This window comes from Hydra vulgaris, chromosome 09 (genome assembly GCF_038396675.1).
Source record: "Hydra vulgaris chromosome 09, alternate assembly HydraT2T_AEP".
Taxonomy (NCBI): Eukaryota; Metazoa; Cnidaria; class Hydrozoa; order Anthoathecata; family Hydridae; genus Hydra; species Hydra vulgaris.
This window is the reverse complement of record NC_088928.1, coordinates 26,449,621-26,472,500: the sequence shown is the minus strand read 5'-3', so window position 1 is coordinate 26,472,500 and position 22,880 is coordinate 26,449,621. Positions and strand designations below refer to the sequence as shown.

General features: G+C 29.2%; 1 long non-coding RNA gene across 1 annotated transcript; it reads right to left on the bottom strand.

Moving 5' to 3' along the window:
* Positions 1-20,812: 20,812 nt before the first annotated feature.
* LOC136084680 (uncharacterized) lies at positions 20,813-22,880 on the bottom strand. The gene is made up of 2 exons (XR_010640757.1): positions 22,165-22,880; positions 20,813-21,902 (listed from the first exon to the last, which is right to left on the bottom strand). It is a non-coding gene; the product is annotated as an uncharacterized LOC136084680 (long non-coding RNA).

The following is a 22,880-nucleotide window of genomic DNA, read 5'->3' as shown; positions in this document are numbered from 1 at the left end:
ATTATTAAAAAAAAAAAATTCCGGTCTTGCATTTTAATTTTTACTTTTTGTCAACAAAATATCGAAAAAACTTTCGGACAACATGTAAGGGTTGTATATATATATATATATATATATATATATATATATATATATATATATATATATATATATATTGAATCTACTTTATGTTCGATTGTCTGAGTTTTCAATCTACTGTTTATTGCGGTGTGTACTTTATATATTTTTTGGTAATTTGTATCGAAGCCGGTTCGAGTGGATGGAAGAAAAATGGGTGGTGGGATGTTCATTTGGCACCTTAGAGTAAGTACAATACAAATGACAAGTAGAAAATAAAACAAACACAAATTGATTTAAAAAAAGATGCAAAAAGACCATAACGTCTTGTCACTCGAAAAAAAATTTTACAAATTATTAACATGAATCATACCAAAAAAACTTGCAGATAACCATAAGATGTAGAAATTACATTAAATACAGTTATATTTATCATTAAAATAATTTAATAAGTAATAAAAATATAAAGTAAATATACATATAAATAAAGTAAATATACATATAAGATTGGTAAAGAAAATTGCTTTTTTATTACAGGATCAAAGTATTATATGAGCCCATGAGATGCATAGAGGTATAAGTCACTTTTTTCAATATTTTGAGTTATTGCCTTGAATGGGTAGCATTTTGTTTATTCTATTACATGGCAGAGTGGTATAAGTCTAATGATATCGATAATGATGCTTATTTAATGCTTATTCGTGCGTGTTTGCACAGAGTTCGCGAAAGCTATTAAACCAAAGTTAATTGCGAGAAAGAGTCGTAATACTTTTTTAATAATTCAATGAATGTGTATGCAAATATCTTTGAACACTTTAAAATATGTAATGTTAAAAATTATATCAAGTTTTAAAATTTTATTTTTACTTGAAAATTGCAATGCGGCATCATCTCTTTAACGGAAAAAAAAAGGCATAACTTTAATAACTGTAAACACTTTTTAACTTAAGTGTTTTAATTTAATGGGTTTCAAACTTGAATTTTTTTTTCCAATTTCATATAGGATTCTATAGGATTTTTTTACTAGGGTAGCCGTTTTATTCAGTCTTACGTTTATTTAAAACTATTTTTTCCCGTCTTTTGTTTATTTAATACTGTTAAAAATTATTAGTATTGTATGTCTTTGCGGATGAAATGGTTAGTTCGCTGCATTCAAATCCTACCACTCGCACATTTATTTATTATTTGAATCTTTTCCAATTTTTTTAAATACAAAATAAAGCATTTCTAAAGTTCTATAATTTAGGTAAAGTTCTATTATATACATACCATATATTAAGATATTATATACTATTACAAACAAAGAGAGAGATTTTTTAGAAAAGTTTCTAAAAACATCAAAAATCGGGAGAAATTTGTTGCGTATATGTCACGATAGAAATACTTATGTTAAAGCTCAAGGAATAAGTTAAGTCAGCACATTGAAGAGACAACTTTCTTTCTCATAGGAAAAAGGATTTTACATTCAAACTTTTATTTTCTTAATATTTAATTAACGAAGAAAAAGTTCTAATAAGCTTTCGGATGGTCTGAAAAGAATAATTTAAAACTTAATAACAAAAAAAAATGAGTTCGTACCTGTTTGTTTTTTTATAATAGTTTACAATTTTACAATAAGACATTATTATGTATAGGACATTATTCGTAAACTCAAAACAAAGAATTAAAAAAATATATATATTTTACCACTTACTAAAAATTATTTAAATAAAACGATTATATAAAAAATAAGAATAGAAATGGTCGACTCACCATGACCATTATCATAGGGGTCATGGTAAATCCATGGTATGTTTTAGTTTCTTCTTGTAGTCCCAATAAAAATAGCATTAATAATAATAATATATTTGGTACTGAAATAATGGTTGATTAAAAAGATTCAAAAAATGCAATATAAATTATTATTTGACACAACGCATCAGTGCATCAGTGACGTATTTCTCATTCCAGTAATAACTCTCAAAAGTTAAAATTCAATAAATACTTAAGGTATCACCCAAGCAGCATAATTTAATTGCACAGCGTATTTCTTATTGTTAAGCCAATATTTTCAGCTAACTTTATGTTGGCGTCGTATGGACATATAACCCCTGGTGACAAAAATTTGGCACAAAATAAATACAGACAGTAATAGCACAACTAAAAGTTTAAATGATCAAAAAATATTGTACAGAATATTAAACAATATATTAGTTTTTTATTTTCGGGACTGCAATAATGATTTCTCGCCATTACGACGTACGGCGTCAACTTTTTTGTATACATGTTCACACATGCCTTGTACAAGATTTTTATCAATTTTTTTTAAACAAAGAGTGGATTTTTTTTTTGCAGCTGATCTTCACTTTCAGCTTCCCAATTGTTTTCATACACGCAGCCTTTAAAGATTGACCAGAAATCTTTAATTGGTCGTAATTCTGGGACACATGCTGGATTATCAAATTTTGTTACATAACAAAATTTGATAATCCTACATTGTGTGATCATTCCTACATTGTTTTTACAATGTAGGAATGATAACACTTGAATTTATTTGCAATTTTTTTTGTTAAAATTCCAGACTGGTTGTTCAAAAGACCTTTAAGGCGATTGATGTTCCCAGCAGTCATAATTTTTGGTTTACTGCCTGATTTAGGCTTAAGAGACTTTGGCTCATTGTTCTTCCACTTTGCCATATAACGTTTAATGGTTCTTTCAGGGTGATTAGAGGCAACAAAATACTCTACGAGGCTCTCATTTCAGCGTTAGGATGCAAATTACAATAGTTGTACACTTGTTCAATTAATGTAGTCGACTTCATTTTTGGATAACTTTTTTATTAATTAATCTAAGTAAACAAAACTTTTAGTAAAAGATAAGCAACACTTTATAAACAAAATAACTAAAAAATTAAGACTGGATAACTAAAAATTCAATAAGTTTTAGCTTATCAAAGATTGTGCCAAATTTTTGTCACCAGTGGTAATTCGGCTGCCTATTATGCCTACGCTGCACAGTGGGCGAGTGACTAAACAAAGGTATAAAATAAAAAAATAATTAATAATAATAATGAATAGATTAACTATGTGGTTGAAAAGTTTGTAAATTAGAAAAAAAGAATTATAAAGAGAACAATATTGTTTACAAAATCTACGTTCATAAGGGGATATTCAATAATATCGTAGACATATTAAATAATATCTACGATATTATTGAATATCCCCTTCTGCATATCTGTAATTTGTTTTTAAAAAATAGGGTATTCCCTGATCAGCTAAAGCTAGAAAAAGTTGTTCCTATTTTTAAAAGCGGAGATGATTCTATAGCTTCTAACTACAGGCCTAATTCTATTTTACCATGCATTTCGAAAATATAACAGCGCATAATGCACAATAGAACTGGTAAACCACCACCTGCTAAATAATAACCAATATGGTTTTCAAAAACACCATTCAACAGAATACGCTGAAGCCAAACTTGTCAACGAAATTTTAAATGGGTTTGACAACAATAAATACACTCTTGGGGTTTTTCTCGATCTTCCAAAAGCGTTTTACACAGTTGACCACCAGATTCTTCTTTATAAACTGTATAATTATGGAATAAGAAATAACAATTTAAAATGGTTTCGCTCTTACCTTAATAATTGGAAACAAGTTTTATCATATAACAACACTGTAACACGACTTGAAAACATTACTTATGGGGTCTTACAAGGATCAATTCTTGGTCCATTGTTATTCCTCGTTAACATTAACGATATCTTCTCATCTTCTAACATACTTAACTTTGTTCTTTTTGCTAATAACACACAAGTATTCTTTAGCCACACAAACATTAGCCTATTATTTAACACTGTTAATCAAAAACTTGAAAACCTGAACGAATGGTTTAAGGATAATAAACTCTCTCTAAATGTCGAAAAAAGTAAATATATTCTTTTTACAAAATTATCAAAATCTGAAACCCTCCTCTTAAAACTATCTGATTTAATAATTGATAAAACTAAACTTAAAGGAGAATACTTAATCAAGTTTTTATGCGTAATTCTTAATGAACATATTAGCTGGAGTAATCATATCAAAGTAATACAAAATAAAATATCTAAAATTATTGGTATTATGTATAAAACAAAACATCTCCTGAACACAAATTGTTTAAAAAATATTTATTTTGCATTTATTCATAGCTACATCAGCTACGACAACATTATCTGGGCAAGTTAAATAAGATCTACAAAATACAAAAACGAGCAAGTCACTTGATATTAAATCATACTAGTTCAAAAGGGCTCAAAACTCAAACTTGAGTTTCCGAAGAAACCCTTTTGGGCGATTAAAGTACACATGCTCCCATTTCAAAAAATGCAAAAATTGAAATCAAACTATTTCGCCGAAAAAGAAACATTTTATGAAGAAATGCCGGTTGACATAATTATTTTATGAAGAAATGCCGGTTGACATAATTATTGAAAAAAATAATTTTTACCCATTCTAAAGTGGAAATACCATCCAAATGTTTCTATATGGAGCATATTTGAGTGTTTAGAAATTAACTTTAACGTTATTGTGTTTAAAAGTTTATAAAAATTTTTCTTTTTATTAAGATTTTCACTCATTCCTAAAAAATCTAGTATAAGAATGTTAATATTCAAAGATCCTAAATTTTCAATGTATATTTCTAAACACCTCATTTGTAATTTCAAAGTATAAGTAAATATAACCGGACAGAAATAATGTTTTTTGAATTAAGCTAAAAATGCTAAATTTGTAGTTTGCACAATGTCATGATAAGGGTGGCAATCTGGCAAAATGCTTTTTTCTCTTTTTTCGGGAAACGGCTTTGACCCTTAGTTGCTTTGATATATGAATTGTGTCAAATCAAGTTATTTCATTAAAAATTCCTAACTCAGCAAAATTCCATGATGATTGCAAAAAAACTGTTTGTTTTCTCTGTACGAGAAAGTCTGAAAGAGTTTTAACCTCCTTCTTGATTGAGCGAGTCAAAGAAATATTTTCTGATGAAATTGATTTTGCCGATCAATGGGTTCTCATGGAAGTTTGTGATCGCTGCAGAGTTAACCTTCAAAAAAGGCACAATGGCGAAAATGTGACACTTTTAAGTCTTTTTAATTTTAAAAATCTGAGAAAAGATGTTCAGACTGTTTAACAATCATTAGAAGAGGTTTTCCACTTACTTGCAGTAAATCTACCTTCAGGGTGAATATGAAGCTGCTTTCATATAAAGATTTGAAGGTTGGAGAGCAGATTGCATCATCTGTAATTCTTTCAAAAGATACATCTCCCCATGGAACCAATAAGAAGATCTGGGGGTGGAAGACCATTGCCTATAACACAAGGCATTGTTTTGGAAGATTTATTTTTTATAATAGAGATATGTTTGTAATTTCATCTATGAATTTAAACAAAAAACTAATATTATGATTTTTTATCAACTTCCCATGGACAAGCTTTTGTTTAAAGGAATACAATAATACTTACCTTTGTACCAAATTGATGAAAATTAAAAGAAAGTTCAACATAGAATGGACTATTTTATTTTTTTAACTTCTACTACGTTTTTAGGCCCTGCATGTCAAAAGAAACTCTTCAAAAAAGAATGTGAGTTGACTGCCCAAGATTTAGTGCATGTGCAATCTAACACAGAGTAATTCCATGTCAAAACAACCAGGCCATGCAACCCTATGTCCTTGGATTTTCTTTATATTTTTACCATAATTAGTACATTATAAAATAAGATAAATCATCAAATTTCAAGGTCTAATGCCAAACGGTTTGTGAATAATGGTTATTTTAATTTCGGCTGCAATTATTGTTTTGGTCATTTTCCGCCATTTTTAAATTTACATTTCTCCTTATAAAACCAAGTCTTTAAACATGTGAATTCTAAAAATAAGTGACTTAGTTAATCTCAAGGTGAGGAATTTGAATATATAAATAAAAAACTCATTTTATAATTAAAAAGTACCTAAATATTAATTATAAATGTTAAAATAATGGACACCTGCCCCAGTAAAATTTTAAGGTGCGCGGTAAATTTTTTAAGCTCAAAATTTCAAATTAGATCATTGTATGTTTGAAGAACATTGTGTGAAAAAATCATTTTTGCCAAATACATAGTTTAAAAATTAAATGAAAAATATCACAAACAAAGCAAATATAGTATATTTCGCTTATCGTAGTGTTCAAAATAATTAAAATTGATGCATACTTGAATTGATATACAATTTTTTATAATATATCCATTAAAAAATTATTGATTTATAAATATATACTTATTAATTTTGTAAAAATCTTTTTTTGAAAGTTCATATTTGTCTGATCTTATTGTTGGTGCATTACTAATGTTATTACATTGGTGATAGGTATCCAACGATAATCATCCCTTTTCAGCCATAAAAACCATTCAGATGGACCGTGTGGATGCATAAACTTTATTTTTATATTATTATATTCTTCATTTTTTTCTTCGACTACTGCAATCCACCAAAACGAGTCATATGTACATGCGTAATATTCGTACTTCTGCATTAGCTCAAAATTTACTAAACTTAAATTTTGGTTACTTGATTTTTAGTTATATTAATAGATTTTGGATTTATATCGTTACTAGTTTTTTTAAATAACATAGATGTTTTCGAAACTGGTATGGAATGGTGAAATCCTCGAGTTCCTGGTATTGTTTTTCCCTTCTCAAATCGTTTTTTTTGCGTAGCTCTAACTTTAACCTTAGTTTCTTTATCAATTTTTAAAAACTTTATTGTGAGCATTTTTTGAGTGCAAAATTCAAACATTGCATCAATTGTTAGTATTTGATTTTTCTTTGGACGTTGCAAACTTTCTCTTGCTATTGTTCGTATTACTGTACCGCCTATTGCATCGCAAGAAGATTTGCCGTGACTGGTTGCAAAAAATATCCATTCAGCTTCAAATAAAAAATCTTCTGAGTGATGGCATAGATTTAGAAAATTTTTATAATTTTTATACAATCCTCCACATCCATCAGAAAAGTTATACAATTTGAAAATTAAACACACTTATAACTGAAAACAAACCTTTTTCATTAAATGTTTATTGAGTTAAAAGTTTATATCCCATTTCATTGCATATAAAAGAAGAAATGCATTTTGATGATAAACGCATACGCACACTGAGTGAGAACCTGAGGCTCCAACACTTACACACCACTTAGGACGCAGACTGCAAAATTTAGAAATTCCAAGATTAATCCCTGGATTTATAACTTTAAATTGGCTGTACAATTCTTTCATGTTACACAATAGCAATCGTTTTTGTACTTGTATTCTGTTATTTTTTCCTTTTTCAACACTTACATAATCTTTTTTATCAGACATTGTTTGTGAGTATTCATCATCTTCATAAAAACTTTGAACAATGGAGACAATATTAAGTGGAACACTTTTTCCAATTTTATCCAATAGGAGTAAAAGTATGCCACTCTCCTGTTTCATACAACGTGCTGTTCGAAAAGCATTCACACTAACTTCAAAGTAGTTAGAAGCATAGTCTCTAGACCAAGATTCAGGAGTTAAAGTGAGAATTTTTAATTTATTTTTATAGTCAGAAGCATTTATCTTTTCTTTCATCAATAGTGTCAGTTTATCCAGATCAGATGCTTTATTTTGATCTGTTTTCGAATAAGACGCAATAGAATTATCTATAAAATGCGAATTACTTATTCCATAATGGGCTGCTAAATCTTCACCAATCTTTTTTATTGATTTTTTATATTTTTTCATTGTAGATGCAACACGTTGATGTAAAGCAACAGAATGTAAATTAATAGGAGATTCTCCTAAAAATTCAAGGGATAAATTAATATGAGTAAATGGTTCATCTTCTTCTGTCAATATTTCATCTACTTCATTTTCACAAGGGTGTTCTACTGATAAAACTGCCTTTAACTTACAGCTAGCACATAACTTCCACCCAGGTAAAACTCTTAATCCTAATGACTCAGAGTGTCTAGCCAACATTAAAGATATTGTAAATTTACCTAAAAAAAAACCCGGATATTTAAGATACGTGTTGTATACTTTTACAGATAGTATTCATAAATTTGAAATCAAATTACCTTTTATTTTTTTTTATGCACTTTATAAACATCACAACAGTTGCCATTTTTCTTTTCAAATCTTTTTTCAAAGTAGTGAAAATGGCGATTACAAATGCTAAATAGTTCTTCACAAGCACGCAACTCAGATCTCCATAAAATGTTTTGACGTATATCAGTGTCTTGGTCATGTAGTAAAAAAATCTCTTTATTTCTAGAATATGAGGTTTTATGGCATTCTGACTTCAAAAATTTACCAATATCACATGAAATCATTTTGATAATGAATTAAAAAATGTTATACTTGTAAATTTAAAAATGCACAAGTACTAATTACATTATTTATATTGGATTAATTGAAACATTTAAACTAGATGAATATGTCTGAATTCAGCAATTAAACTTTAATAATTTGGAAAGACAAGTAAACAAGAAAACAAAAAAGAAATAAAAAAATACATTAAAAAAACTTTCATAACTTAAGAAACACTTCGATTTAGATAGGAATTATCATTTTTCCTAAATTACCATGGCAATATATATACATTTATAGTACAAAAGTAAAATATTTACAAAACTATGTATTTGGCAGAAATGATTTTTTTACACAATGTTCTTCAAACATACAATGATCTAATTTGAAATTTTAAGCTTAAAAAATTTACCGCACACCTTAAAATTTTACTGGGGCAGGTGTCCATTATTTTAACATTTATAATTAATATTTAGGTACTTTTTAATTATAAAATGAGTTTTTTTATTTATATATTCAAATTCCTCACCTTGAGATTAACTAAGTCACTTATTTTTAGAATTCACATGTTTAAAGACTTGGTTTTATAAGGAGAAATGTAAATTTAAAATGGCGGAAAATGACCAAAACAATAATTGCAGCCGAAATTAAAATAACCATTACTCACGAACCGTTGGGAGTTAGTCCTTGAAATTTTGTGATTTATTTTATAATGTGCTAATTATGGTAAAAATATAAAGAAAATCCAAGGACATAGGGTTGCATTTTTTGAAAAAAATTGGTTGTTTTGACGTGGAATTACTACCCCAGTATTGTCAAATACAGGAATTAAAAAACTTGCTACAACTCTCAATCAAGCGTCAAAATCCAAAATAGTTGAGACCTGTGAGAAATTCTCTCAACATGGTTACGTCAGTTTCTTGTAGGCATTGCTAAAGATGTTCCAGAAAATTATGAAAATCTGAGAACAATCCTGAACCTCATTACACCAAATAATGTGAAATACTTTGTTTCATGTGACATGAAAGTAGCTAACATCCTGTGTGGATTGCACAGGATGCTAGCTATAGACTCAAAGAATCTGTCCTTCAAAGGCAATCTTTGTACTTTTGAAGCACTACGGAAGTGTTCAAAACCTTTAAAAATGCTGGCAAGGATCTAAAAAAAAGCAAAGCAGCTCAAAAATGTCATTCATGATCCCCTTATCTCTGTGGAAGACGGAATGCTTGTCTTAGACATTATTCCTCCAATAGAACTTCATCTACTCCCGGGTGTTGTTAATCACCTCTACAAAGCACTGAAAGACCGCTGTTCAAAGGCTGACGAGTGGCCATCAGCTCTTCACATAAAATGTCAGCCTTTTCATGGAGGTCAATTTGCTGGGAATGAGTGTCACAAACTTTTTAAAAACATTGATGTATTGCAACAGCTTGCTGAGGAAAATTGCGCTTTTGAAACATTTCCCATCATTGACACATTCAAGAAATTTGATTCTGATGTGACAGCTTGCTTTGGCAGTGCACTGGATGAAAGCAATATTGATAAAATCAACAGCTTTAAAAGCTCCTATATTCAACTTATGATGGTCAGTGTCACTTCAAAAGTTCATTCAGTTTTTTATCAAATTCAAGACTTTGTTGCTCAGAGAAAAGAGTCTTTGGGGCGTTACAGCAAACAAGCAACTAAGTCTATTCATCACAGCTTCAGTGTTCATTGGACTAGATTTAAAAGGCCCTCTCTTCACCCAGAATATGAAATGAAATTGGAAGCATTAGTGGTCTAATTTAACAGCAAACATTTGTAGAATGTAAAAAGAAAAAATCAATGTAATTTTTATTTGTTTGGAAGAATAAATGCGAATTAAAATTGTTTAGTGTTTATCATTTTAACTAAAACCCATACACATAATAACGGTATGTTCCAGCAAACAAATATGCTACATATAGAAACATTTGATGGTATTTCCAGTTTAGAATGAGTCAAAATCATTTTTCAATAGTTATGTTAACCGGCATTTCTTCATAAAATGTTAAAAATTCAAAATCAATTTTCTTTCTCGGACAAAATAGTTTGATTTTAATTTTTGCATTTTTTGAAATGGGAGCATGTGTACTTTAATCCCCCCAAAGGGTTTCTTCGGAAATTCAACTTCAAGATTTGAGCCATTTCGGACTAGTGTGAAATACAAATAAATACGCTAGTGCCAGACCACTACTAAGAGAAATTGGAGTGCCTAATGTCTGTGAAATAAATATTCTTAATATACTTATTTTTATGTCTAAGTTTAAAAACGGTATGCTACTAAGCATTTTCCAAACTTACTTTTTTACTTTAAACCACAAATACGAAACTAAATACTCAATAAATAACTTTATTATACTAAAAACATTATCAAAACAAGCTGATTTTTTGATATCTTGCCGAGGGCCGCGGTAATGGAACTTGCTTTTAACAAGTAATATAAAAACGTGCAACAAAACAACCCTTATTTGATTTTGATACAAAGCAATTACTATACTATTATTAAAAACTTTTGATGATCTTAATTATCTAATGTCTTATAAATTGACGCAACATTCTTATTATATTGTATGGTACTTAAAACATGCATGATATTATTTTATTTTACAATAATAAAGCAATTTGCAAATGCAATATTTTATTATATCTTACGCAAATTGTAGATGGAATATAAAACAGATTTATTTAGTTTTGTATGTATATATGAACGGACATACATTTGTGTGTATGTGTATGTGTGTGTATGTGTGTGTGTGTGTGTGTATGTGTGTGTGTGTATGTGTGTGTGTGTATGTGTGTGTGTGTATGTGTGTGTGTGTGTGTGTGTGTGTGTGTATGTGTATGTGTGTGTATGTGTGTGTGTGTGTATGTGTATGTGTATGTGTGTATGTGTGTGTGTGTGTGTGTGTGTGTGTGTGTGTGTGTGTGCGTGTATGTGCGTATGTGTGTGTGTGTGCGTGTATAATAAAAATAAAAGTAGAATAAAAAAGAGAACTAAAAAAATAATAAGAAGAAGAAATTATTAATTTTTTTTTTTCTGCAAATAGTAAATTGATTGTTAAATCAGTTTTCGCATTAGTTTCTTTTTTCCTTTTCATTTTTATCGGCTGAATTTTTTAGTTATATTAACGGGGATGGATGATAAGACCATGTCTTCTGCCAGCTCCGGTCGAAACTTTAATGTTATATTTTTATGTTGTAAAAACATTGTAAAAGCTTATTTTTTAATGGCAAAATGAAAAATAAAAAAAACAGATACATCAATTGTTCTTAAAATATCTTACTCATATTTTAAATATGCAACTCGTTTTTTATCGCCAAGTTGTAAAGGTATTTGGGCTCAAATATTTAGTATTTAGGGTAAAATCCCTAATATTGTTAAAAAAAAAAACTGTTCAAAAATATGTCAACCAACTCTATAAAGAAGCGTATTTTCATATAGATTTTAGAAAACATATTTCTCGTTAATATCTATTGACAAAAAAAATTTAACATAATATTTCTCAGCAATAATACAAAAAGTACTTATTTTTGTTACAAACGAATATTCTTTTAAAAATCTCTATGAAAATACGCTTCTTTTGAGGCCCAGGGTGACCTTTTATTTTGAAATGTTAGAGATTTAACCCCAAATGCTAAAGATTTAAACCCAAATATTTTTACAACCTGACGTAATGGTAAAAAAATGAGTTGCATATTTGAAGTCAAAATGAGAAATGCTATACAAAAAACAACTTCTTTGCTCGGCACCAAAAAAGAACTTTTTGTTGACCTGTGTTACTGTATATATTGCTACATGCTGCTATTACTACATCTTATATTCAGATGATTTTGAAAATAATTTTATGGTTTTTTACTTCTCCATTATCTCCATTAATGGATATTAATGGAGAAATAAAAAAACTTGGCAAACCTACTATTTGAAGATTCATCATTAAAATCAGCTTCTTGTCAGCATTGAAGTTATGTGAATTTATGAGAATTGCTGAAAAAAGTTCAAATAGCAAAAAATCTGATAACAAAGTTGCTGAGCTAAATTACACTAATAACAAGTTTAAAAAAACTCTTTCATTAGATAATAAGCCCAATATCAAACCCCAATATCAGTGTTAGAGAAAAAATACAAAAATTAAAAATAGCAACTTATATTCAACATGCAATGATGTACGCTTTGCCATCATCCATGAACAAAAGGTTACTCTGCAGCATTCTATTTCCAAGTATTGGTAGATCATACTGAACTACGGTGGTTGGAAGTTCAATATTCGAGCAAAAAATTTAATAAAAATATATAACATTCATATAAGTTACAGATGAGTTGGCAAAGAAAATCTTAGTTCAAGAAGCAAGTTTTATGCCAGCTTTGTACCACTTGAATTGACAGGATTCTCTAGTGGAGTGGAGAAATTATATGGAGAAGTCCACACTCATCATCAACGTTATATTTTCAATTTTTGTGGTCAAGATTTGTAAAGGAGACAACTGATGTAACAAATGCAGAGCTACAACTTCTTCATAACTCAATTAGGAACCTAGCGACAACTTTTGTTCCTGAGTTTGAAAATTTAAGTGTTTCTTGCAGAGTTGATGTTACTGTGATAGATGATAGAAAGGTAGTTACTGAACTATTTGCTGCTACATATCTGTTCAATTTGTGGTTCAACATCAAGTCAAATAAAATATCTTCATAATTTTGCAATTTGCCTTTAACTCCAACCTGATTAAAGTATGGCTCATCAACACTTCGTGCATGGACTCGTTGCAACAATCCATGGATTTGTAGCGACACTTCATCGAATTGTAGCATGGAATATTTTATAAAAGTCAGGTTCAAAGCTAAAGTGAAGAAATCAAATACAAATGCATTCGTAAAAAAATTTAATTCAATTTAGGTTCAGAAATAAAGTTAGGCTGGTGATCCCTAGGTTTGGATCATTAATTAATGCTAATACTTGTATTATTTGTAGAATACATTTAAATGTGTTGTGAAATTTTTTCCCAAAAAATTTCGTAATTGAAGGCTGAGAACAATAATAATCATAAAAAGTTGTACCCCTCTCCCCAAATATGAGGAAAGCTAATGAAGCACAATTTTTTTTCATTTACTAAATTTAAACTTATCGGCAGATTTTAAATTTTATCAAGTAATTTTTTAATATTCGAAATTTTGAAAATTGTTAAATTTCTAAGTGCTACAATTGGTAAACGATAGGGTGTTGCTAATGATGGCGCCCCCTTGGTATACTAAGGTTATAGGTGCTATGTTAACCTAAAAAATCACGATACGCGTTGCGTTGGCATATAGTCGGCTGCTCGTTGCGCCTGCGTCGATATAGTGTATATATAGTTTTGTTAGTAATACATTGGCTCACTCTTGATGCTAAATTGTTGACACTTTGTTGTCTTATTGAAGAGCTATGATTGACGTAATGCATGATTGACGTAATGCATGATTCACTAAGTTAACGTTGCTCTCCTGACATAACAAGTTAAAAAATATTATATCAGAAATTTTTTTAAATCAAAAATTCCGTCAAACAAAAATTGAATTCCTTGATAAAATATAAAGCTTAAATGAAAAATATTTTTCATTTCAGGTTTATATTTATTTTCTTTATTTTTAAAATAAATCAATTGATTTATAATAACTATTATCGCATTTTTGAGCAAATATTTAATTTTCTCAATAAATAAAATATTTAATATTAGATTCAAATTTTTCCAAGAAATGTTTCACAGTAAAAGTTAGTTAAAAGTAATTGCCAAATTCTCTTCGGCTCGCGTATTATTGAAGTGTTTTTATGTCACATTTTATGTGAGGAGACCAGGCTTGGATACATACTTGAGATAAAATCTAATGTATGTTGTGTAGATATTTTTATAAAATATCTACACAACATCAATTTTTTTTTAGTCTGCCAAGTACTTAGTTTTATCATACTGAAGTAGTATCCGATCAATGTATGAATTAATTGCAAAGTGCAAAAAGCTTGATGAAAAAATGAAACCATTTGCCAAATTAGCTCTTCAGGTTCAAAATATTAAACAATCAGTTAATATTCTTGAGCAGTTGTATAATTCATAAAACATTTTTCTGTTTTGTTTATTTTTTCTACATTTTGCACATTTACATAAAACAAGCCGCTGCAGGTAGTTTGATGTTAAAACAAGGTGCTGAGGTAGTTTTATGTTAGGACACCTCAAACGTTCAATAAATGCTGTTTCAAGTTCTATTCGATTGCCGTCAATGTCAATCATTGAATAAAGGCGCACTGACTTATTTGAGTGACCAGCAAGCATGAATTTACATTTTTCGTGGTTGAAAAAAATGAGCTACTTGTTCCATTCAAATCCATTCGACTGCATGATCTATGTCTTTTTGTAGTTTTATCGCATCATCTTCATTAATTTTTATATAAGGCGCAATATTGTCTAGAAGATTGTTTATATAATCCAAAAGAAGAAGTGAATCTAACATTGAACCTTGTGGAACTTCGCTAGTAATAGCTACCCATTCAAACTTGCTATTGCTAATGACCACTCTCTGATTTTGTTTTTTTAACCATCAGTTTCTCACTCAAGTGAGAGGTATATGTTGAGTGACTGCCAATTTGTCAACAAACACCTAATGGTCTTTCTTCTCTGCATGAGAAAGTTTTTGTTTAAACATTTCTAGAATTTCACGTCAATCGGATAACCATTTTGTATATTTGCAACCGTTGTTGCACCTCCATTAGTCTCAAGTAGGACATAAGAATAATGAAGGTGCAGCCTTACAACGTACATAGACTAATGTACGTTGTAAGGCTGAAGTTGAAATTATTGTAAATTAGGTCATATGTGCAGTCTAGTGTTGACAAGCTCTGCTTTGCTGAATTAATCAATTTGATGATTTTTTTTAGAACTCAAACGTCATGATCATGCGGTTGGTATATGCAGTTAAGTAAATAAAGATTATTTGTCCGAAAGTTAAGTTCATTATGAGAATTATTAATTATTTTTTAATTTTTTTTCTTTGCAAATAATTCAGTTAGCTTTAACTTAGCTTTGACCAACAATCTTGATCAACGTGGTGGAATTGGTGTTGAAATTGATTATGGTGAGTACTTAAGGATTGTATTTATTGACTCTTTTTGCTGCTGTTTCAGTTTGACCTGATTGTTATTTGTTGTTGCAAACATACTTCTTGTTTTTGGCAGATTGGTCTGAGTCAATACAGCGCATAGATCCTGTATGATCAATTAAAAGGATTCATTCAGGTCAGCTTTTATAAGGTCTTTATTCTTTCTCTTCTCTTCTTTATATTGTTTATTGAAAGCTTCTTCCTCTGCAGCTGTACAATCTTGAGTGTATACTCCTCTAAGCGCTTCCGCCTTGTGGAAGTTGCTTTTTGCCAAAGCATCTTGTTGTGCATCTGATAATTTGAACACAACTTGTATTACACCAATTGGATCTTGATTATTCTTGTAAAAAGCAGTGCGTAAAATAACGCAATAATTGGTTGGCTTAACGACACAAGCTACTTGGGCATGAGGTTTTGAATAAAGATACATTTAAGTTCGATTTCCAATAGTTGTAGAAATGTTTACAATAGCTTGTCTAATAGAGAATGTGGTAAAAAGTATAAAGTTTCAGATTTTTTGGTATGGAAATTGAAGGAATACTACAGTTACATGACTTCTTAAGAAATTAAATACCCAAATTTGACATACAAAGTTTCACTGCCAAAACATGAGCATAAAAAATTTTGAGCCCAAGTTTTAAAAAAATTAAATGGCTGCATTTTAATGGACAAGACTTACCTAAAATTTATCTAAACTTTACTCAAATTCCTTGTGTAAAATAATATACTTCAATTTTCCTGGTGAAAAAATATTATATTTAAATTTTTAGTTGCGGTATAAGCAACACTTATAAATACAAACCTGTGGACAAACATGCTCTAATGACAAGCAAATTGTAGTCGCGAAAAAAAAGAGTAAAGCATTTGGGACGTCATCAAATTTGACATTAATTTTGTACGTAAAATTTCCGCCCCATCAAAATGTATTTGGGTATTGGCAAAAAATATTTGCTTAAAACAGGTAAGACTATTGATTCAGTGCAAGATTTGCTGAAGGCACGGTCAACCATATACAAGAAAACAGTTGCGCAGAAGTTAATTGGCACCAACACTAGTCATGTACGATTGTTTTTTAGAAATATAGAAAAGTTTTAAAGCTAGAAGTATTTTTATGCTCTTTGATTTCTTAAAAGAGTTTGTAAAAAACCGTTATTCTTAATATTTTTGAAAGATTTTCCTTTCTCATTTTTCTCGATCTTATGTATTAAAATAAGATTTAAGGTTGTTAGGTTATTTTAATTAATCTTTTTTATAATTAATCATAATTAAGTTAATTATTTTCATTATTTTTAAAATTAGGCATTTTATTTAAGTATTGCATTTTGGTGACTCTGTATTGAAGTTTGTAAAGAACAAAAATTACGGCTACCCTGTAGGTGCAAGAAATGTTTTGAACGTTTAAAAAAACTTATTAAAACATATTATTACGCTTTTTAGACGTTTTTTAAAACACGTCTTAAACTCACTGAAAAGCTCGACGCATTTCGGGTCAGGTTGCAAATAGCTCGTTTTAAGAATAATTACATTTAAAAATCTTGACTTTTAAAAGTACTTTTTCAATGATTCCAATTTTTTAAAGCATTGTTTAGAAATACTTGTAGTTGGCTTATTTAATACATAAAATACATACAATACAGACTTCTGGCGAGTCGTCAATAAATATTTATTTATATTTATATCCGTGGTTTTTGCCACGGATTGTCCAAATCAGGATGATACACATCGAACATAAGTTGGTCTTAACTGAAAAAACTTGACAGGCTTATTTAAATGTCTGCATGCTTTTATTTAGGCTTTAACTCGGAAAGCAGGGATGTGTTTTCAAGTTACGCCACTGTAATCAGCTACCAGGGTTAGGGTCGTTATACTTAAAAAATACTTAAGTATAAATACAATAAATAAATACTGGCTTTTAAAGTAACAAAGTAAAAATAAAAAATATTGCTAAACCAAAATAATTAAGTAAAAGTAAAAGTACTGGCTGTTGAGATAAAAAATAAAAGTAAAAAGTACTATTAGGCCAAAATACTTAAGTAAAAGTAAAAAAGTACAAGTATGTTGAAAATACTTTTTAGTTAACAAGTAAAAATTACTTTTGAGAGTTGCAAAAGCGAATACATCCAATATTATCATAGAAGAAAATAGTTTTTAAATCATCTTGAAATAAAGTTTAAAATATATTTAATCCATCAAAGTAAATACATTTGTTGCAACAAACTTTTGGGATTAGTTTTCTATTGCGATAACAGTTGCTGTTCAAAATGCTCTAATTTCAATCTAATGCGGCTTGACATGAACACTTACCTTGCTACACTAAACTAACCTTCGCAGACTTCACCTGCTGGCAAAGCAATGTTCAGTTCAAGAAAGGCATTCTTCAAAATTGGAGAGTCACGAAGGTAATTAAGTGATGAATTTGAGCTATATTTACCTGCAAATAATGTTATAAGAAGAAGCAATATTATTATTTGACAATCTAAAATGAAAAATATTATCTTTAATTTGAAACATATCTGCTTCATCTTTTGAATTTGAGCTTGCGCTTTATTTAGGCAGCTGCTGCTGTCGAACCTTGTTCTTTAGGTATCTGAAAGACAAGATTCTTCAGGTTCCTGAAAAACAAAATCTTCAGAATCCAAACTGCCTTAATTTTTTGGATGAATCATTGCTGCTGCTATTATTTCTGCATTCATATTGTACTGATTAAATTTGCTATTTATGGCAGCATTTATGCTGATCACCATTGGCTATCAGCACTGGCTTGAGCTGTTGCAAAATAGAATTACATTTTCTTAAATCATTTTAGTTAGTAGCAGGTATTCAATGTAAACCTTTGGTTTACTCTGCAGAATATTTGTCGCTTTAGTGAGAGGCTTCAGAGGCTTAAACAGAGGTATAACTTACAATAAATGCCACTTCAGCTTGTTAAAGCTGTATTAAGTTAAGCTTGTTACAAACGCCATTCATCACATTGATTCCTTTATCAATTATCAGCCTTATCGTGTGTTCCACAGACCTGTACATTGAATTCCACTTTTCTTAATTAGAAACAGGAAACTGATGTCTAAATGATCAATTAATAATTTCTACCAATGTATTGCTTTGGGGCTGTTCATTAACTTCAACTTTAACAGCACTTCGAGGTCGCCATTTTGATTACGCCAAATGTCAACAAGATGCATGGCTACGTTTTGTTATAAAAGTTTTTAAATAGATAGCTATTTCTCTCATTGTTTTGTATGTTTAGGTTGTCTATCTTATGTGTTTAACATTTAGTCTTGCATCTCGATACATGGGTGGAATCAGACTTCACAAGGCGCCGGTTTCGGTTTTGTTATACTGTGTGGAATATACAATTCATTCAAACCAATGAAGTTTAAGAATTTTTGTCCTTTTTTTTTGAAAGTAACTTGTTACAAAGAAAAAAGTAAGCCTGAAAATTAATGAAAGTAAAATTAAAAGTACTGGTAAACAACTTTTTGACACCAAATTATAGATTTCATTCCCTACTTTAAAAGAGGAAAGCTATGAAAGCTAAAATTGGTGTCATTGGATCAACAACCGTAGTCTTGCAGCAAACAGAGTCAAAGATCAAACATGCGTTTAAGTTCCTTTGTGAATAGAGATATAGCTTAACACGAAATGATTTCCTGGACTTTGCTCGCTTTTATTTACTTTGTGCAAATCAATCAGACCTATTTAAAAACAGCAGGTCGGGCAAAAACTGGTTTTTATGCATTTATAAACCGATGTTGTAAAGAAATTTCCACATGAAAAACTCACAATTTAGTATCTGCCAAAACCGTTTCTAGCATCAAATATTCAATTTCTGATTCTGGTTGGAGGAGCATTTATTGAATGGTTGAAGGAAGTGTATATAGAATGTCAAGCTAACTTGTAGCATTCATATTTTATATCTTGGTGGACATGCGTCTCACGTCAGTTTGGCAGCTGTATTGCTATGTTGGGAAAACAATATAATCTTGATTGTCTACTAACTCATTCATCTCATATTCTATAGCCACTGGACATAAGTGTCTATTGCAAGGTTAAGCAAATATGAAAGCAACTTCATACCAAATATTACAAAGAGACAAAATGTAAAAGCTTAAATTAAATAAAGTTTTGCTCCGTTACTCAGAAACGTTTCATTGACCAACGTCCTTAACGCAAACGCCTACAATAAAGCCTTTAAGTATGATCTTTATACTGTATACTTTCTATTTAAAGTATAATTTTCACAATAGATATTTTTATTCTGGCTTTTGCTTATCAAGCCAAAAGAAAATTGAAGGACATTTTTGAGATTTAAAACATTGTATACATTTAGTATAAAAATGTTGTAACTGATATTTTTTAGAACTGTTATTTTTGCAAAACGGTGAAAATACAATTTATAAGTCAAGATATCTCGCATAAAATGATGCAAGGTCAAATTTTCTGACATATGGGACTAGAATAGTTATTAATTTTCGTTATTTGCCTACAGATTGGTATTACCCCCAAAACTACATCTGGTTAAAAATTAAACTTAATTTTTGCCACTTTGTAAGTTACAACGTATTTGCTTTGTACCTGCAATTTATTTAAAAAAGGTTTAGCATATTTATTTTTTTTCAAGTTAATTACAGCATGCCTCTGTTTACGATTAAGAGTTTTTAGTTCATTTTTAGTTGACTCTTATAACAAAGTAATAATAAAAAAATTTTTGGTCAACAACTATTTTTTTTATATATAATAAATATAATGACAAAGTTCTACACAGAACTTTCTGAATTATGTTAATCTTAATGGTCAAATTATTGGTAACCTGAATTGTTTACAAATTTTTTCTTAAAAAATGAATAAATATTGAAACAAAAAATTTCAACTTTTTGACGGTTGTTTACGTTTTTAATTTAGTCTATTTTTAGTTTCTTGTCGGCGATTTATATTGTTTAATTGCCATTTTAAAGAAGTTTTTGCTCCATTTGCACGTGCTTAGTTCTTTATCTGGCAACTATTGGCATATTGGTTTAGGTTTGATTTTGTTTTAAAATTTTCCATTTCGATTTTTTGTATTTTATGTATTAAATATTTAAAAAATTTTTAAATGTCTTTTATGTATTACAAATTTTACACACAGAAAACAGCAGCGGCTTTGATTAAAAATTAGTGAAGTTAAAAAGTGTTGTTTAAAAGTTAAAAAAGAAGAGATTTTTAAAAAAGAAGATATTTTTGGGATCTAAAACTTGGTTATGAATAATAAAAATTCTTGTTTTTTTTTAATTTAAGAAAGAAACCAATTTCTTTTTCATTAATATTTTAAAATTATTAGGTAAGCTCACCTTATACACTATCTGAGGTTCCTTATTAAGGATACTCAAAAAAGATGGAGATTGCATTTAATGAGAAGGTTTCCTGTTGTTCTTCTTACTAAAAGGTAACCTCCAAACATGATAGCTTTAACGTTTTCCTTTTTCATTTTTGGTATTGGTTTTGTATTATTAGTATTTATGCTTTTAATACATTTCTGAGCCATAACAAAGATGTTTTTAAGATGAAATTGTTACTTTTATTGATAATTGATGGTTTTCTGTATTTTTATTAAACGCAACTCGGCTTGTGTGAACTTAGCTCCATGCATCTACTCAATACTAAATTCTCCATTTAAAATGCCAAAATTATAATTGCATTTATGATTTTTTTTTGTTTATTTTTTATTCCCACTCATACTATATATTTCCTTATCATAAACCGACTATAAACCGCCATATATTCTCTAATTCTTAACTCTGCAAATATATTGAATCCTTCCCTGCTGCATATATTCTCTAATTCTTAACTCTGCAAATATATCGAATCCTTCATCATAAACAGGAAATAAAGAGTCGGCCTAGTATTTTTGTACGCAGAATACAATTTTTTATTATTTTATTCAAGGAGCTGGGTGTTAATGGGGAGCCAGTTGTGTCCGGCGAAGTTGTAAAAGTCAAATACTTTTGTTTTTTTAGAAATCTCAACAAACTAGTATCAAATCATAAATAATGACCATCAGTTAGGACAATAACAAATCATGTGGTCACTAATATATTTTTTCTAAAATATGATTTGGCGCATAACTATTTCGATGATGTACAGTTAGACATCCCTACTTTAACTTATTTTTTCTTTTAATATATTCTCTATTCTCTTTCATCTACTTTCCTCTTCCAACACTAAATTATTTGGATTACCATTAACTCCATTAACTCCATAGTTCAAACTGAGCGTTTAATTATGAGTATAAATTCTAGTAGTAGTATTTCTCTGATTAACTTTAAAGTATCAACATACACCATTCTGCAACAATGTTATACCAAAGATTTAAATATTAAGAATATCAAGTCTGTTAAACTAAAAAAAATAATATAAAATAAAATAATTGAAAAAATAATAACAAAGTAAAAAATATTTGTCTTAAAACTACATTTATTTTCATATTGCATCACATACACATTTAAATTTATATTATAGTTACATAAACATTTAAATATAAATATTATTTATGTTTTCTTCTCAACTTTAAAAAAAAAATAATATTTGCAACACACGGCAGCAAGCACATCAGCATATACATAATATTATTTATAATTTTTTTAATAAAAATCACGCTTACAATGTAAATTATGACATCATTTAGACAATGCTAAAACCGGTTTCTACAGCTGTTTATCTTAAATTACAGAAAACTACAGTCCTTGGCGTCTAAAATTGCAAGAACTGCTGATTGCAGTTGGGGGACTTGATAACGTATTTAGTTCTAAATGATCTTGGTATGATATTTTCAGCACTATTGTAATATGGCATTGATTTTAGTGCTCTCATACTCCGACACACTAATAAACACAAAGAACTTTAATTTTTTAGATAAGTAAAAAGATTAATACCAAATGTAGTCAAAATACAAAATTCAGGTTAAATCCACCTCTCGCAGTGCAGGTAGTGCTTCTCGCATTGTCTTGCATAAATCCTGAAAAACGACTCTGTTAAATTCACCAAAACTGTTCCATCAATTTCTTATTCTACATACAATGAAAAGTAAATGATATCGTCTTCTATGTTTAATAGAGTTTCAGTGAAAATCAAGATTTATTTCATTTTGGCCTAACTGATAGTAGGATATATTATTTTTTAGAACAAATCCGTTAATTTGTATGTTCATGCATTATATTCAAGTATTGTTAATGTTTTTTTATTTCTCTGAACGTATAATTATATGCGAAAATTTAATATAATTAATTATTTAAGTACAAAAGTAATTGTCAATGTTACTGAATAATATGTTAAATTAATTTCATTAAAGTCATTTTTAAAAAACAACAACAGAAAAAT